Source organism: Coregonus clupeaformis, chromosome 3 (assembly GCF_020615455.1).
Source record: "Coregonus clupeaformis isolate EN_2021a chromosome 3, ASM2061545v1, whole genome shotgun sequence".
Lineage (NCBI taxonomy): Eukaryota > Metazoa > Chordata > Actinopteri > Salmoniformes > Salmonidae > Coregonus > Coregonus clupeaformis.
Genome location: NC_059194.1, coordinates 25,516,774 through 25,535,154, shown reverse-complemented (window position 1 = coordinate 25,535,154; position 18,381 = coordinate 25,516,774).

Genomic DNA, 18,381 nt, shown 5'->3' with positions numbered 1-18,381 from the left:
GGTCAGGGGAAAAATAGAGAATGTCCACTTGGGAGAGATGAGGATTCCTGTGCCACCACCCCGCTGACCAGATGCTCTCGGGGTATGCGAGAACACATGGTCAGACGAGGAGAGAGCAGTAGGAGTAGCAGTGTTTTCAGTGGTAATCCATGTTTCCGTCAGCGCCAAGAAGTCGAGGGACTGGAGGGTAGCATAGGCTGAGATGAACTCTGCCTTGTTGGCAGCAGAACGGCAGTTCCAGAGGCTGCCTGAGACATGGAACTCCACGTGGGTGGTCCACCAGGTTAGAGAGGCAGCAGCCACGTGGTGTGAGGCGTTTGTATAGCCTGTGCGGAGAGGAGAGAACATGGATAGACAGAGGCATAGTTGACAGGCTACAGAAAATGGCTACAATAATGCAAAGGAGATCGGAATGAAATGAACTAAACATCTGGGAAAGGAGAGAGCGGGGCCTCCCTCACCACAACACCCAAATATAACTCTCCCAACTTCCACCTCAGAAACTATAATTGTTGTAAACTACACCGGTTCAATGTTTTCTAGGAATAGACTAACTTAGTTTATTCAGCTAGCTAACTTGGTACAGTATTCTTCCGTGAAAATCGTCCAGGGCACCTAGTCATAAGACGCCACAGCCAGCTAGCATGCCGGACTCCAACAACACGGTTTAGCACCAATACTCAACAAACCACCAGTGTGTCAACACGCCAAGCAGATCATTCGTGTCCGTGTCTAACGTTGTGGGTTAGTCCCGACAGCTTGAGCGAGTCCGTCATCAACTTATTCAGCCAGTTAGTTAGCTAGAATAGTTAGCATACTAGCTAGCCATTGCTTTCAGTCAAAGAAGAAACCCCTCCTTTCACGGCACGAACACACAGAGAGAGCCAAGCTAACGTTAACTAGTCACCCATGTTCCGAATTCCCTTGAACGACTCTGGCTACCAATATGTAAAAACAAAACACAAATGTAGGTTATAACTTACCCCTAGCAGCTACTGTTAGCTAGCCAAGTGCAAAGCTAGCCACTGAATTGACTCAGCCAGTTCGCGTCTGTTCGCTAGGTCGTTCCAGCTATTGTTTACTAGTAGCTATCCAGGTAGCAACAAGCTAGCAAAATTTCAAGCACAGTAGCCACTTACTACCTAACGTTAACACTTCAGACAATGAGGTTAGAAAACAGATGAATGGTAGGCATTGTTGTATGTAATTATTGTAGGCAGCCAGCTGGCGTAATTACAGGCACTCTCAGGCGTGAAACAACTATCCACCGTTGCTAATAGTTGCCAGTAGCTACCCGCTAGCTAGTCCAGGTAGTGGGTTAGCTAGCTAGCTTAGCTAGCTAGCTTCGTGCTTCACCGGGCTCAGCCGAATACAATACTAACCTACAATAATTACATACAACAACCCACGATAACTACCTACAATACCTAACTACAATCTAAATACATAGTTTAAGCTTTACTCGACAAAGCCCAAACTATGTATAAAGCCAAGCTTACCTTCCGCCAGAGAGAGACACAACCTCACCCGACGACCTCCTGCTCCACAAATAGTCTTCTTTGTGATCCAAACACCTCAAACTTTGATTCGTCTGTCCATAACACTTTTTTCCAATCTTCCTCTGTCCAGTGCCTGTGTTCTTTTGCCTATCTTAATCTTTTATTTTTATTGGCCAGTCTGAGAAATTGCTTTTTCTTTGCAACTCTGCCTAGAAGGTCAGCATCCCGGAGTCGCCTCTTCACTGTTGACGTTGAGACTGGTGTTTTGCGGGTACTATTTAATGAAGCTGCCAGTTGAGGACCTGTGAGGCGTCTGTTTCTCAAACTAGACACTCTAATGTATTTGTCCTTTTGCTCAGTTGTGCACCGGGGCCTCCCACTCCTCTTTCTATTCTGGTTAGAGCCAGTTTGCGCTGTTCTGTGAAGGGAGTAGTACACAGCGTTGTACGAGATCTTCAGTTTCTTGGCAATTTCTCGCATGGAATAGCCTTAATTTCTCAGAACAAGAATAGACTGACGAGTTTCAGAAGAAAGTAATTTGTTTCTGGCCATTTTGAGCCTGTAATCGAACCCACAATTGCTGATGCTCCAGATACTCATCTAGTCTCAAGAAGGCCAGTTTTATTGCTTCTTTAATCAGCACAACAGTTTTCAGCTGTGCTAACATAATTGCAAAAGGGTTTTCTAATGATCAATTAGCCTTTTAAAATGATAAACTTGGATTAGCAAACACAACGTGCCATTGGAACTCTGATGGTTGCTGATAATGGGCCTCTGTACGCCTATGTAGATATTCCATTAAAAATCAGCAGTTTCCAGCTACAATAGCCATTTACAATATTAACAATGTCTACACTGTATTTCTGATCAATTTGATGTTATTTTAATGGACAAAAAAAAAGATTTTCTTTCGAAAACAAGAACATTTCTAAGTGACCCCAAACCTTTTAACGGTAGTGTAGCTTCTTACTTTCTCGTGATCTTCTTATTTCTTATTTTTATTTCTCATGTGTTTTTGTTCTACCTTATGTTATTTTTAGTCCTACGTTGATATTAATTACTGCATTGCTGGGTTTAGAGCATGCAAGAAAGGCATTTCACTTTCCTTGTGCACGTGACATTAAAACTTGAAACTTGAACTGTGACACGGCTATTGACCCAAGAGGTATTCAACCATTCAACCAAGTCATGACCCATGGGTTTATTCAATCATTTAGGTCATGTTGTATGTGGTTGACCTCCTAAATGCTCTTAGAAAGGCATAAAGGTTATCGATATTACTTGACCAGTACCCGTGTGTGAAAAAGACATTTCATCATGTTTTCATTCCTTTTCTCCTCAGTCTTACAAGGCACACAAGGGGTTAAATAGTTACCTTTTCCCAGTAAGATCACAACAGTCCATCTGGCTACCGTTGCGTGTATTTATGGGCGTGCAGACCGCACAGTCAGACAGGAAGGACTTGTGTCCAAAGTCACGACGTAGTCCTGACCTGAATGAAGGAAATGGTCACGCTGCTCAAGACAAAGCAGGTTGGGAAGAGAGTCTGAGGGGCTGGGCGGTCGAGCTCTAACAATGGGGGCTGCGCACTCAGACTGTGGGCCACACAAAGGCCAGGGTAGCCCCCTCCTCCCCGCTCACACATTGCAATAGAGCTGGCATTTCACACTGGCCTGTGAACAGCCATTCAAACAAACTACTGTTTAACCTGACCTCTGGCCTACACAGAAATCAAGATGAGTCTGGCGTGATGCATTTAGTAAGGTCACCTCATCGACGACCCCCCTTTCCTCCCACCCCCGCAGCCTATACCCTCTACACTATCTTTGCTAAATCAAATCAAAGTTTATTGGTGTGCACAGGACATGGTACAGTGAAATGCGTACTTGCTAACTCTCCTCAACAATGCGGTAAAATATCAATTTAAATCAAGGATCAAATGCCAAATGCTATGTCAAATTATGATGACTGTTATATACAATTAGTAAAGTGAGAAGTGACTTGGTATAGCAGCTTAAATCAATAGCAATAATAAAAAGTAACAGAAGTGGTGACCGTGGTGACCGTGGTGTGTGTGTGTGTGTGTGTGAGTCAGTGCAAATAGTCTCTTAAGGTGCAGGCGTGTAGACCACTAAGGTTTAGCTGTTCAGCAGTCTGCTGGCCTGTTGGTAGAAGCTGTCTCGGAGCCTGTTGGTCCGAGACCCAATGTTCCGATATTGTTTGCCAGTTGGTAACGGAGTGAACAGTCCATGCCTCAAGTGACTGGAGTCCTTGACGATCATCTGGGCATTCCTCACACACCGCCTGGTGTAAATGTCCTGGAGGGCAGGGAGCTCGCCCCAGTGATGTATTGGGCCGTCCGCATCACCCTCTGTAAAGCCTTGCGGTTGATCACGGTGCAGTTGCCATACCAGGCGGTGATGCAGCCATAATAATTAATAATTTGGGGGTGCTTGTATTTGTCTTGTACAAGGGTGTAATGAAAATGTATTTCTTGCATATCCCAACTTCACCGGAGACACCGGCAGGGAGTGGTGTCACGGCCATGGTCACCATTGTCCAGCGCTCCCTAGCCAGACAATATGCTCTAAATAGGGCTCCGACGGGCCACGCCCTTCTTTCGTGGTTGTGGCTCCGGAACTGACACGGCCACTCATTTTTATCATACACATTTCAACAACATGATGGTTATCGTGGTTCCAAACATTGAATAGGTACAAAAATCTCTGAGGGTGTACCATTAATTCAAAAGATTAGAAATCGCCTTAAAAAAATATATATGAAAAAAAAGTCAAGGGTGCAAGACTGTGTAGTGTAAATACCGGAGTTAGGAGGCAAACAAACGACTCATCCCATACAGCATTGAGGTCTGTGTTGTCCAGTCACAAAGCAGATGCAAGTAACATGATCTGTTGGTGAGCACATGATGCCGCTCGATAGCTGCTGTATTGTCCAATCACGGGGCAGATGCAAGTGACATGACCTGTTGGTGAACACACTTGTATCTGCTCTGTGATTGGACGACACAGAGCCAAGGCTCATGGTTAGTGTCGATTTTGGTGCTCTTTTCACTAGAAACTGACAGTAAAAACACGACTTCTCAACACAGAGGTTGAAACATTCATAACCAATGGGCACTACATCAACGTATGAATTGTCTTGCAATCTTGGGAGAAAATAAAACGTCTACGTTGCACAATAATATCACTATCGCTAATATTTATTATCACATCGGGTGATTGCATTGATAAATGACTTCCTGGAACCGCTTGGTGGACTCAGAGAAGCCAGTTGTCATGGTAACTGAGTATCAGACAGGCAAAGAGTGAGATACTATACCTTATTCATTGAGTATAAAAGTGTTGACTGCAGAGTATTTAATGAGAGCTCATCTGAATATGGCATCTACACAGGCATGTACAGTATGTACTCAACAGGGCAGCCTTACATAGCTTGAGGTAAGTGTGAGGGGGCCAATTGCACCCTAGGGAATGAGAGGCACCGCCAGACCCCTCGTCTGGGTCAACTGCCCTTTGGCCAGGGCTGTGGAGAGACCACAAGCCCCCTCTCCTCTCAATGGACTGCTCCTCCCCTCTCTACCTGTCCACGGCATGGATCATAGATAGATAATGGAGGAGATGGCTGCCGTTTTACGGGCTCCTAACCAATTGTGCTATTGTGTGTGTTTTTTATTTTATTTGTAACTTATTTTGTACATAATGTTTCTGCCACCATCTCTTATGACCGAAAATAGCTTCTGGATATCAGGACAGGGATTACTCACCTCGTACTGGAAGAATATTTTTTCTTTAATGAGTCGGACGTGAAGGATTTACTTCAGACACCCGAAAAGGCCCAAATTCCCGTCATTCGCAGGAGAAAGAGACGGAGATATCGGGACGTAGGTCGGGGTGTCTTGTAAGGATCCGACGGCGAGTGGGTCATCTGCCTCTACCATCAGTCCTATTAGCCAACGTACAATCATTGGATAACAAAATAGACGAGCTATGATCACGAATATCCTACCAACGAGACATTAAAAACTGTAATATCTTATTTTTCACAGAGTGGCTGAACGACGACATGGATAACATACAGCTAGCAGGGTTTAAACTGCATCAGCAAGATAGAACAGCTGCCTCCGGTAAGACAAGGGGTGGCGGTCTGTGTATATTTGTAAACAACAGCTGGTGCACGAAATCTAATATTAAGGAAGTCTCTAGGTTTTGCTCACCTGAGATAGAGTATCTCATGATAAGCTGTAGACCACACTATTTACCAAGAGAATTTTCATCTATATTTTTTGTAGCTGTCTATTCACCACCACAAACTGATACTGGCACTAAGACCGCACTCAATGAGCTGTGTAAGGCCATAAGCAAACAGGAAAACGCTCATCCAGAGGCGGCGCTCCTAGTGGCCGGGGACTTTAATGCTGGGAAACTTAAATCAGTTTTACCTAATTTCTACCAGCATGTTAAATGTGCAACCAGAGAAGAAAATAAAACTGGATTACAGGCAACATCCGCACTGAGCTAAAGGGTTGAGCTGCCGCTTTCAAGGAGCGGGACTCTAACCCGGACGCTTATAAGAAATCCCGCTATGCCCTCCGACGAACCATCAAACAGGAAAAGCATCAATACAGGACTAAGATTGAATTGTACTACACTGGCTCCGACGCTCGTCGGATGTGGCAGGGCTTGCAAACTACTATGAGGCAAGCAACACTGAAGCATGCATGAGAGCATCAGCTGTTCCGGACAACTGTGTGATCATGCTCTCCGTAGCCGATGTGAGTAAAACCTTTAAACAGGTCAACATTCAAAAGGCCGCAGGGCCAGACGGATTACCAGGACGTGTACTCCGAGCATGCACTGACCAACTTGCAAGTGTCTTCACTGACATTTTCAACCTGTCCCTGACTGAGTCTGTAATACCAACATGTTTCAAGCAGACCACCATAGTCCCTGTGACCAAGAACACTAAGGTAACCTGCCTAAATGACTACCGACCCGTAGCACTCACATCTGTAGCCATGAAGTGCTTTGAAAGGCTGGTCATGGCTCACATCAACACCATTAACCCAGAAACCCTAGACACTCTCCAATTTGTATATCGCCCCAACAGATCCACAGATGATGCAATCTCTACTGCACTCCACACTCCGCCCTTTCCCACCTGGACAAAAGGAACACCTACGTGAGAATGCTATTCATTGACTACAGCTCAGCGTTCAACACCATAGTGCCCTCAAAGCTCATCACTAAGCTAAGGACCCTGGGACTAAACACCTCCCTCTGCAACTCAATCCTGGACTTCCTGATGGGCCACCCCCAGGTGGTAAGGGTAGGTAACAACACATCTGCCACACTGATCCTCAACACGGGGGCCCCTCAGGGGTGCGTGCTCAGTCCCCTCCTGTACTCCCTGTTCACCCATGACTGCATGGCCAGGCACGACTCCAACACCATCATTAAATTTGCCGACGACACAACAGTGGTAGGCCTGATCACCGACAACGATGAGACAGCCTATAGGGAGGAGGTCAGAGACCTGGCCGTGTGGTGCCAGGATAACAACCTCTCCCTCACCGTGATCAAGACAAAGGAGATGATTGTGGACTACAGGAAAAGGAGGACCGAGCATGCCCCCACTCTCATTGACAGGGCTGTAGTGGAGCAGGTTGAGAGCTTCAAGTTCCTTGGTGTTCACATCACCAACAAATCATCATGGTCCAAACACACCAAGACAGTCGTGAAGAGGGCATGACAAAGCCTATTCCCCCTCAGGAGACTGAAAAGATTTGGCATGGGTCCTCAGATCATCAAAAAGTTATACAGCTGCACCATCGAGAGCATCCTGACTGGTTGCCTGGTATGGCAACTGCTTGGCCTCCGACCGCAAGGCACTACAGAGGGTAGTGCGTACTGCCCAGTACATCACTGGGGCCAAGCTTCCAGCCATCCAGGACCTCTATACCAGGCAGTGTCAGAGGAAGGACCTAAAAATTGTCAAAGACTCCAGCCACCCTAGTCATAGACTGTTCTCTCTGCTACCGCACGGCAAGCGGTACCGGAGCGCCAAGTCTAGGTCCAAAAGGCTTCTTAAAAACTTCTACCCCCAAGCCATAAGACTCCTGAACAGCTACCCCATCCCCACCCACCCCCTCTTTTACGCTGCTGCCACTCTCTGTTTATTATCTATGCATTGTCACTAACTCTACCTACATGTACATATTACCTCAATTGCCTCGACTAATTTATAAATTTTTTACTTAACACTTATTTTTCTTAAAACTGCATTGTTGGTTAAGGGCTTGTAATTAAGCATTTCACTGTAAGGTCTACACCTGTTGTATTCGGCGCATGTGACAAATAACATTTGATTTGATTTGATTTGATAAAGGTGTGAGGCGGGATATCAAACAGGCCTGTGCCTTTGATGTGGATGGAAACACAAACACTGATTTGACCTGAGTCGTAACAGCTTATTTGTCCCCTTTAGTCATTCATGGTCTCCTTTGTTGAATGTCTGTGCCTTCACAGGGCTTTCTTCCATGGGCCGGTTGTACACTAGCCATGGTGGCTCTGAGAGGGCTCTGACCTGCTAGGTCAAGGAGGTCTGGGGCAATGCCATCTGGCTTCATGTTCCTTAGATTTTATATTGATTTAATGATCGTACATATGAAGATAGCAGGACATCAGCTGCCAGCTGCCTTTTAGTTCTACCCCTACCCAGCCTCCTCTTCACAGATAGACAATGGGCCTCTTCATCTGCATCCTTGAAGACACAGCCAAGTCTCAGAGTGTAGTGAGTTACACAGTAATACATAATATCTAGTATTTTTCAAAGCATAGATATGAATTATTTTGCCTAATATGCGAATGGACACGTTTTGCCACCAGGAGATGGAAAAAACTGTTTGGCATGTCATTTCTCCCTGAATATTACCTAAACAAAAGAAAATTCTGGAAAGTCAGCCAAGGTTTTATTTGATTTTGAAAAGCTATTAGACTGTGCTGGTCTGGTTGATGTAAAATGTCACATATTTGAATGTGCAGTGTGCAGTAATAAATATAAAGAACACTTTGTTCATCACTACTGAATTGCTGTGCTGTGTGGGTCATTGCTAATAGTTAGTGGTAAGCTTTCACAGTTAACCCATTACTGAAACCATTAATTTCAAAAGTGGGCTTCTGTGCATAACAACTCTCTCCTTCCTGTGAAGTGGGTCAGAGAGTGTGTCCTGACTCCTGAGTCTTTCTACTGTAGGCCGGAGGTGTCGACACAGTGCATAAGTTATACTTATCCCTCATTTCTCCCACCATTTCATCCCCCACCCAACCACACCCCTCCATCCCCACCCCATCCTCTCTCTCCCCTCATCCCACATCCTCCCCTCCCTTCCCAACACAGGCCTGTGATGTGGCTGTCCCAGATAATGAGGTGCGAATTGTATTGCAGTAGTCTCTGGGCATGGCACCAGTCTGTGAGGAGGAGGGGGAACCCCAGTCTGCCTGGTGCAATCCCCAGCAACATCCCAAATCACAGTTGCAGTTCCTCCAGCACTACCACTTCAAAGTGGGAGATCAGGGGTAGATTTGCGCATGACATGCCAGGGCATGACAATGCCCCACCCAGCCTCCTCCTGCTGCTATGTGCCAGGCCCTGGGACGTGGAGACGGTGGACAAAAAGAGGCTGGTGGCTCTCAGAGTGGAGAAAATACTTATTCAGGGAGAGGGCTGGGCAAGCAGGAAGGCACTAGGTGTAGACATACAGGACAGAGCCAGTGCTCTATCCCTATCCCATACAAAGGGCTGTGGGTGATGACATTGTGAGTGAGGGGGAAATAAGGGACACCAGATGACACGGCGGTCCAGGCATCGGAGACTGTGTGGCAACACATACACTGGGTGTCCTGTGAAATCACTCAGGCACTAATTGATAAGATGCAGCACACACACTTCACACCACTTATCTTTCAAGAAAGCCAGCCCATTATCTTGTATTAGGAACCACATGCATATGACAGTGAGATCAAAGGGGTCTTTCCTAGCACTTTCAAAGGAAGCACTGGGTCATTTATTGCTCTTGGGACCAGGGAAAATTCTCATTCCCACTCTGACATTCTTCAGTTAGAGCAAGGTGACACAGTTAAGAGGAGAACCTCTGAAACTGAGCGCCTTCCCACGCCTAGACGTCATTTGAGTGCGAAAATATTTCAAGCATGACTCCTATCGATCTCCAACAAAGGCACTTACCGCCTGTAGAAATTAAAAGAGTTTATGTTGACTTCAGAAAGGCCTTTGGATACTTGTTATCGGTTCCCTACTTAATGATATGAGCCAATTATACACTACATGACCAGTGGCGGCTCCTGAAAAAATTCTCAGGAGGGGCAATTTTTCTGATGATTTAGGTGACCTACACACATTTTAAAAAAGATATGTCCAGCAACAACATGAAGACAGGGGCAGCATATAAGTCAATACCAGAAGCATTTATTGACTGATCTGGGGAGATGGATTCCAGTTTCTGTGACAGATTATAAATAATCTCTGATGCCTTTGTTATATTAGCTTTTGGTTGAATGTACTGTCGTAGTAAATATATAATGTTATAGCTTGGTCTGACTAAAATCTTGTGCATGACCCATTTTGTGTTGGGCCTTTGTATTCAATACAATGAACAAGAGTCCTATCTTGTCAGCCTTGTCAGCAGGTGGCTAAGGATAACACCCACGCCATAGGTCTCTCAGTTCTTCCAACTCACGAGTTCTTGCCCTGAGGACACACACACACACCCACACACACACACACACACACACACACACAACACACACACACACACACACATCATCACTGATTAACACACACACACACACACACACACACACACACACACACACACACACACACACACACACACACACACACTGATAACAAACACACACACACACACACAAATCCTCTTCTCTTAGGCTGAACATCTGAAGACAGAGAACCCGACTCAGAGCCAATGCAACAGTGACACTAGCCTGGAGGTGACCTCGCCCAACTCATCAGGACCAATCAGAAGATCAGAACTACTAGATTCAACCTACTTCATTTTATTGTATAAAATGTCAGCACACAATGTTTAGGGGCTCTTCTGATAAACTCCCTACGAGTTTGACGAACGGGTCCGTGCACGCGATTCCAGATATCTTTACCTCTGAATAAACTGCCTTATATTATACAATTATCCACCTTGTCCAAAAGTCTCTACTTGGTCTCCGTTCTCCAGTAAACTTGTTTTTATCAACAATAGTAAGGTTCAATGACACAGAAAGCAGTTCAATGTCGGGGTACAGAGTCGCTCTCTTACCAGGATCGCGGTCCGCTCTGACCAGGGTGAAGCCGGCCGGCTCCACTTCTCTGTCCGGGACTCTGTCATCCAGCCAAGTCTCCCAGCTGTATTGGGATTACAGCTGCCTGCAGCGTTTTCATTATTTAGTCCGTTCAGTAGCGGGTATGTACACGATCAACAAGATCAGTCCAAAACCGAAGATCAGTCCAAAGCAGAATGTTTGCAGAATGTTTGTAAACTAAGTCTACAAATTAAAAACATAAAATAACGCCACACTGCAGGTCGCAACATAGACGCTGCTAGCCGCCATTGTCTTAGTTACGTTCAACGTTACGTCACGTATGACGAAAGCGCGTAAGTGCATGCCCACAGACACCCATAGAGAATGTATTGAAAGCTTTGAAATGTGAAAAAAATAGATTTTACATGACAGGCTATGAGAGACTTCTGGGCGATTTTCAACCTGACTGAAATCGCCCAAAAAAGCGGGCGGGGCCATTTGAAGCACGACTTTAGCCTGATTTGACATTTAGTGGCTGGCAGATCAGACGTGAACACTGATAACTGCTGTTGCCGTGATATAATTGATTAGAAAAAAAATCCCTTCCTTTTCCCGTTTGGCAGTGCGTCGCCCATATCGCCCTATTGAACAAGCCGCCCATGTACATGACCAAAAGTATGTGGACACCTGCTCGTTGAACATCTCATTCCAAAATCATGGGCATGAATATGGAGTTGGTCCCCCCTTTGCTGCTATAACAGCCTCTACTCTTCTGGGAAGGCTTTCCACTAGATGTTGGAACATTGCTGCGGGGACTTGCCTCCATTCAGCCACAAGAGCATTAGTGAGGTCAGGCACTGATGTTGGGCGATTCCAATTCATAACAAAGGTGTTTGATGGAGTTGAGGTCAGGACTCTGTGCAGGCCAGTCAAGTTCTTCCACACCGATCTCGACAAACCATTTCTGTATGGACCTTGCTTTGTACACAGGGGCTTTGTCATGCTGAAACAGGAAAGGGCCTTCACCAAACTGTTGCCACAAAGTTGGAAGGACAGAATCGTCTAGAATGTCATTGTATGCTGTAGAGTCAAGTTTTCCCCTCACTGGAACTAAGGGACCTAGCCCGAACCATGAAAAACAGCCCCAGACCATTATTCCTCCTCCACCAAACTTTACAGTTCTCCTGGCATCTGCCAAACCCAGATTAGTCTGTCGGACTGCCAGATGAAGAAGCATGATTCATCACTCCAGAGAACGCGTTTCCACTGCTCCAGAGTCCAATGGCGGCGAGCTTTACACCACTCCAGCTGACGCTTGGCATTGCGCATGGTGATCTTAGGCTTGTGTGTGGCTGCTCGGCCATGGAAACCCATTTCATGAAGCTCCAGAAGAACAGTTCTTGGAACTCGGTAGTGAGTGTTGCAACTGAAGACAGATGATTTTTACATGCTACACGCTTCAGCACTCGGCGGTCCCGTTCTGTGAGCTTGTGTGGCCTACCACTCCGCGGTTGAGCCATTGTTGCTCCTAGAAGTTTCCACTTCACAATAACAGCACTTACAGATGACAGGGGCAGCTCTAGCAGGGCAGAAATTTGACAAACTGCCTTGTTGGAAAGGTGGCATCCTATGACGGTGCCATGTTGAAAGTCACTGAGCTCTTCAGTAAGGCCATTCTACTGCCAATGTTTGTCTATGGAGATTGCATGGCTGTGTGCTCGATTTTACACACCTGTCAGCAAAGGGTGTGGCTGAAATAGCCGAATCCACCAATTTCAAGGGGTGTCCACATACTTTTGTATATATAGTGTATTTCTCTATCTACGATGTTTCCATAGCAATATGAACAAGTGAACCATTTTACTTAAATTGATCATTCATAATCTAGGTTTATCCTCTTTGCCCCCATTTTCATCAAGATTAGTAGCTCAGCATTTAACGGTAAACAGCATTCCCACTCACCCACACACCCAACCACACCCTGCCCCACCCCCCGTGAAGACCCAGAGCGAGGAGGAGCAATAGGGGGAGAAACCTCTTTTGGACAGGCTGTCATTTCCTCTGGAGGGTTCTGTTATTCCAGTAGCCTTTGTGAATGAGCCAAGTGGCCCAGCCACCGACAGGAGGTGGGCTCTTCACAGGCAGCTGAGGTTGTCAGCCCAGCAGGGGAGGGAGGTGCTCCTAGCAGGTAGACACAGGCAGAAAACAAACATGGACCTTAACAGGAAAGGAACTACAAGACCCTGCTGGTAAATAGGAGAGAGAGATAGATGAGGGAGGGTGGGGGTATATGTATGGCCCAACTAAATATGAAAATGGGAATGTCTTGCACAATCATGAACTTTTCACCTTCAATTACATTTACATTTTTACATTTTAGTCATTTAGCAGATGCTCTTATCCAGAACGACTTACAGGAGCAATTAGGGTTAAGTGCCTTGCTCAAGGGCACATCGACAGATTTTTCACCTAGTCGGCTCAGGGATTAGAACCAGCGACCTTTCGATTACTGGCCCAATGCTCTTAACCACTAAGCTTTCCTACCTAAACCCAAATAAGAATTAATGTAGAAAGTAATCTCATGATATTTCTATGACATGCATGGTCAACACATAAGGAGAGGGTTATTCATAAAACTTCCACCACAGCAAAATTGGTACCATCCAATTATACTGTACTAGATTATATTGATGCATGCCATACTCAGAATATAAGAGAGTAAACTGTTAATAATCTCATGGATTTTCTGGAGTTTTGGGAATGGCCTCCTGTCACCAGAAAAATATTTTATCATATAGGATTGTATGCTCTGAGTGCGCCATCTTGTGACAAAAACAAAGAACAGGGTACTGTGCTTTTGGAACCGGGGATAGAACCATGCAACCTGTCATCTGGTGCAAGTGACACACTGCATTGAGTTCCACTGCATAAGGTTACTGGGTTTAGACCACCCCCTAGTGGTCTTTTAAATAAATACATTAATTGATCATTGGTGGAAGATGAACGCTTTCCACTAGTTACCACAGCCACAAATTCAAAATTGGCTATATCTTAAAAATTGTTGAAAACAAAAATGTGCTTTTTGGTCTTCATTTAAGGTTAGGGTTAGGCATACGATTAGCAGTGTGGTTAAGGTTATAGTTAAGTTTAAAATCACATTTTAAGAAGATAAATTGTAGAAATAGGTGGGGTTTATGACTTTGTGGCTGTGTTAACTAGTCACTAGCAAACTGAACCCCTTCATGAATCTTATTTGTTTCCTGTGAACAATGGAGTTTGTGGCTCACTTAACCCTAAAAGCACATATCCCGACCCCTAAAAGCAACAACAGGGGACATTTCTGACCCCAAATTGGAAATGATGGCAAAAATACACTTTCTGTCAAACAGTAACACATTTTCTTCAATTAACCTTTTGTAACACAAGTAAATGGTTTCAATTCCCCAAAATATGCATATATTTAAAAATCTTCACACATTTATATAAAAATGTATGTTTCAAAATATACGTTTTTGTATGTTTTTAACAGATACTACCATGGCCACTTGTAATGAAAATTCATTCAAAGTGCGGTTGCTGTGACACTCAAGAGGCTGAGAAATTGGCTATTGAGCTAATCTGACATACCAGGTACGACCTAAAATGGCCACCGATATGGTCACTGATATAGTCAATTTAGGCAATATGGATGCCGGTGCCATCAGACTTTATACTTTGGAATGCCATGGGCTATCAACTCAGTTCCAATTGCATCTACACTGAACAAAAGTATAAAGCAACATGTAAAGTGTTGGTCCCATGTTTCATGAGCTGAAATAAAAAATCCCAGAAATGTTCCATACGGTCAAAAAAGCTTATTTCTCTCAAATTTTGTGCACAAATTTGTGTACATCCCTGTTAGTGAGAGTTTCTCATTAGCCAAGATAATCCATCCACCTGACAGGTGTGGCATTTCAAGAAGCTGATTAAGCAGCATGATCATTACACAGGTGCACCTTGTGCTGGGGACAATTAAAGGCCACTCTAAAATGGGCAGTTTTGTCACACAACACAATACCACAGATGTCTCAAGTTTTGAGGGAGCGTGCAATTGGCATGCTGACTGCAGGAATGTCCACCAGAGCTGTTGCCAGAGAATTTAATGTTCATTTCTTTACCATAAGCTGCCTCCAACGTCGTTTTAGAGATTTTGGAAGTATGTCTAACCAGTCTCACAACTGCAGACCACGTGTAACCACGCCAGCCCAGGACCTCCACATCCGGCTTCTTCACCTGTGGGATCGTCTGAGGGGGGTGGGGGTGGTGCTGAGGAGTATTTATGTCTGTAATAAAGCCCTTTTGTGGGGAAAAACTCATTAATTCAGTATGAAATGTATGCACTCACTAACTGTAAGTCGCTCTGGATAAGAGCGTCTGCTAAATGACTAAACATTTAAACGTAAATGATTGGCTGGGCCTAGCTCCCCAGTGGGTGGGCCTGGCTGCCAAGTGGGTGGGCCTATGCCCTCCAAGGCCCACCCATGGCTGCACCCCTGCCCAGTCATGTGAAATCCATAGATTAGGGCCTAATGAATTGACTGATTTCCTTATATGAACTGTAACTCAGTAAAATATTTGAAATTGTTGCATGTTGCGTTTAAATTTTTGTTCAGTATAAAATATAGACTCTCAACTTGGTGTGAAAGTTACAGACGCACAAATATCATCATACCCCCAAGACATGCTAACTTCTCACCATTACAATAATAGGGGAGGTTAGCATTTTTGGGGTATGATATTTATGCTTCTGTAACTTTCTCACTCATCATTATTCACGATTCATTCAGGATTATCTGTAATCATGATAGCATCCACATTAACGTAGAAGTTTTTTGAAACATATTATATTTTTATTTACAATACAAGTGACTCCGCATCCAACAAATGTGTATAGTCACAAGCTTGAGGTAGTCATTGCGTGCTATGAATATGGAACCAAATACTTAACCTTTCACTACTTTAATACACATATAAGTGAATTTGTCTCAATACTTTTGGTCCCCTAAAATGGGGGGACTATCTATGTACAAAAAGTGCTGTAATTTCTAAACGGTTCACCCGATATGGATGAAAATACCCTCAAATTAAAGCTGACAGTCTGCATTGTACCATTTCAAATCCAAAGTGCTGGAGTACAGAGCCAAACAACAAAAGATGTGTCATTGTCCTAATACTTTTGGAGCTCACTGTATACCTTTCCAGGATACATACATCTACCTCTGTGCCAATAAGACATTAAATCTATGATCCTCTTGGCTTGACATATTTTAGGGCCATACTAGGGGCAGTTAACTTTGACCTACTACCACGTGCTCATGTTTTCATGGCTTTTTAATTCATACAAGATAGTAAAGTAGCCTACAGTAGGCGACATGTTCGTGCTGCGGGTTGACTCATAAAGCGCATAACCGGGGCTGGCGGGTTTAGGGTAATAGGCCCTTTTCACGTGACGTCAGACAACTTCCGTTCTGCCGCGATGCAGGTTATGTTTACATCCGGTGTCGCTTAGGAACGCTTAGCTAGTAGCACATCATTATGGAGTTCACCCAGTCCCTTTCACATCTGCCACCAATACGACTTAACGACGTAGAACGACTTGCTGACAAGTGGTCCCTTACTTCAAGATCGAAGCTTGATAAAGGCTACAAGTTCTTCGTTGAAGGTTACCTGTTTGATTATGAAGGTACGTGTTTATCTTTATTTAGCTTAAATTAGCCCTATGCTAGCGAAGGTTATGAGCTGACGAGTTTCTGTTTTGCAGCCTCTTTTTAATATTACTGCTGTTTGTATCGACCGTAAGATAAGAGTCAGTAATGTATTAATGGCTAATGCTGCGCCCTTTCTCCCAATCACTGTATTGAAACAGTCTCAAGTGTAGTTAACGGTGAGGTGACAGTGAGAGGGCGATGTTACAGGTCCATGAAGAAAAATGAGGAGGCTCATCGGCTTCAGGTTTCTCAGATAAACAGTTCTCTAACATTATGATAAGATAGGTTAAGATAGATAAGTTTTCTTTTGTTGTGTTTTGCTGCGGTTGCAGATTTAATAAGAATGATTCCACAAAGTTCCACTGTGGATCAGTTTGTTTCTCAGTCTGAGCTCTGATTTTGTATCATTAAACTTAATACACAACGAAATTCTTACAAACCGATGTGGGTTGTTGACGGCAATAAAGACTGGGAAAGATTCTGTGATAACTCAAAATGTTCAAATTTTCGATAAGTGTTGGCACTACTTGTCAAAGGTTTCAGAACAGCCAATTTTTCTTAATTAAAAAAAGAAATTGGGTTTTGAAAATTGTGTACAGTAGTTTATAATGAAATGCAGAAAAAAATGTTTTGTAAGTACAGCACTAATTGTTATGTCTCTATGAACAGGTTACACTAGACTCTGCAGAGGTTCCTGTGGTACTCAATCACATGTCATGTTCCTGCTCTGCTGGGAAAGCACTATGTAATCACATAGTAGCACTTCTTTTCAAAGTGCTCACTATGTTACCATGGGCTTTAAGACAGTGCCATTGCCTCTGTCATGCACCAGCGCACTGCAGACCTGGCACCGGCCTAGGACACAGGTCAGACATTATTTGTTACACTGATGCAGAACTTTGCAGTTTGTATTGACTTTTGACAATGTATTGTTCATCATTATTATATCACAGGGAATTGTACCAGAGGCCACCAATGATATGGCGGTGTGTAAACCAGCGGCTAAGAAAAAAACAAGTGTCAGTGTCAGTGTCAATCAATATTTATCTAGCTATCATGCACAACAGTATTTGAATAGGTGAGTTACTATACATTCATGAATAAACTAACTGCCTAACAAAGGGTTAGATAGCTAGCTAAGTAAACTTGTTACATTACAGCCAGGCAGCAATGTAACGCTACCTTTTAACGTTATCGGTATCTGGTACTAAGTTGTTGTTAGCTAACGTTAGCCCACTTTTAAGTAACTAAGGCAGTGAACAATTATGAATTAACAATAACGTTAGCAAGTTACAAACCATTGCATATACGTAAACATTATTACTCTTAACTTTACTAATTTAACTTAAACGTACCTTTTGGAATTTCTTCAAGTAGCTAGCTTGCTAGTTAGTGGTCAACAGTTGTATTTTCGTTGAGAAGTCTCAGGTTACGGGTGAACGGAAGTGAAGTTAACCTGCTACGCGGAAAGGCGGAAGTTAGATGACGTCATCGTGAAAAGGGCCTATTAAATATTGTGTGGATGAAGGGCGGGTTGTCATTCTATCGATTTATGACATTATTCTGGTGAGCAAGGGTTTATTTAGTCTTCTAGGGCCAGATATAATGACAGATGAGAAGCTGCATGTAACTAGGCTATAGACAAGTTGACTAACAAATAGCCTACAAAAATGTCGGAAATTATAAGCGGAAACATATCTACAGTAAATCAGGCAACAGGCAAAAAATCGTTTCGCCGTCTCTGACTGTAGCCTACAGAGCATTTTCTAAATTAGCGGGTTAGGG